The following is a 1,797-nucleotide window of genomic DNA, read 5'->3' on the forward strand; positions in this document are numbered from 1 at the left end:
TGCTTGACACAATGGATGTATGTATGGATTGTGATAAGAATTGTATGAGCACCCAATAAAATGATTTTAAAAAAGGAAGCAAAAAATTGAAAAAAAAGAAATAGAAAAGTATATATAAAGAAAAATAATAATAACTAGCAAAAAAACCCTGAAAAAGCATAGATAATTCTAGGTCTGTCAGCTGACCTTTATGACTATCTCCCCACTGGTCCTGGGGGCTTCCAGGAACTGCCTGTCCTAGCCTGAAGTCAATTTGGGGGGCTCCTCGGGGGCTTTGCGGCTTGGCTTTGCTCCCATAGCTGATCTGTTATGTTCCCTCTTGTTTCGCCCAGCTGTGGGGTGTTTGGACTGGATTCACTCCCTGCCGTGTGTTCCCAGTATTGTCCTCTGTCGTAGAATGCTCCAGCAAGGGGTCATCAAATCTTGAGCTGTTGTCAGCCCTACAGTTCTGAGAGAGAATTTTTAAAACTATTTAGAGTATGTGATTAAAGATTATTTAAAATTTCTTTCTTATTTCTTCCTTGGTTTATGTGAAGGAAATATTGTATATTGACAAAGAGCATTCTCAAGAGTATTTCATAGGAGAACTTGCTGATGCAACACTGAAAGGTGGTTTCTCCTCTAGTTTACCATGGAAGGCCACAGTACCTTGGGTGTGCACACTGATAGTTTCTAAGATGTCTTTAACATTAGAGAATATTAGCTTTGGGCAGACCACCATCAGTAAAATCCCACTATATCAAATATAATGAGGAGCTATGGGAAATTCCCCAAGAGATATTCAGTGAAAACATTGAATTGCAAAACATCATGCATTATCTCATTGATATAAAAATTATGTTGGTATATCCTTGGAAAAATATCTAGAAAAAAATTATATCTAAGAGTGGTTGCCTTTCACTTTCTAAGTCATACAGGCATCCAGTGCTTTATTCTGCTTTAGTTTTTAGTCTGAAGAAAATAAAATATGACAACAGAAACTGGGGGAAGAGAGATATGTGGTGTCAGTGTAAGATATGAAAATTATAATTTATAATTTGTCAAGGGGTCATGGGAGGGGGTAAGTGGAGTTGATACCAAGGACTCAATAGAGAGTAAATGTCTAGCATATGAGTATTGTGGTTTAAATTTGCATTTCTTTGATAACAAATCTTTTAAATATATAGTTTAAATTGGCTAACTTTTATGAACTATGTATAGCTGCTACCAATATTTCTATTAGGTTAGATCTTTTATTATTTATCTGTAGAAACTTGAAAATATATTAATATACTGGATATATTAGATAGTTACACGTATTACAAGTTTATGTCTTCACTCTAGGGTGGCATTTTCATTCCTTGACTGATAACTTTTTTTGTTTGTTTGTTTGCTAAATGGTTAAAATGAAAAAGATTGATAACAGTAAGCATTGGTAAGGATGGCGAAAATCTGCATCTCTCATATGCTATTGGTAGGAGTGTGCTTTGGTATAATCCCTTTGGAAAACTGTCAGTATGAGAGACTTCAAAAATTTGAGGGAAAATTAAATTAAAAGATAATGAAATTTTTTAACAAACTTTTTGAAGGCCAACTCATATCTACTAAAGCTGAGTATTTATAAATCCTTTACCCATAAATCCTTCAATTCAACAGAAAAACATAGATATCTTACTAACCTCATGTGTATATTTACAATAGGCAAAACCTGGAAGTAATTAAAATCATTATTGTGGTAGTCACCTAATCTTGTGTCAATTTAAGGATTAGGAGTGTAGGGGTGGAGTCTAGGCTGTCAATCTGGAGATAGCCAATGAG

The sequence above is a fragment of the Echinops telfairi genome, unplaced genomic scaffold, assembly GCF_000313985.2.
Source record: "Echinops telfairi isolate 266 unplaced genomic scaffold, ASM31398v2 ScPeMD7_5592;HRSCAF=6446, whole genome shotgun sequence".
NCBI classification, from domain to species: Eukaryota; Metazoa; Chordata; class Mammalia; order Afrosoricida; family Tenrecidae; genus Echinops; species Echinops telfairi.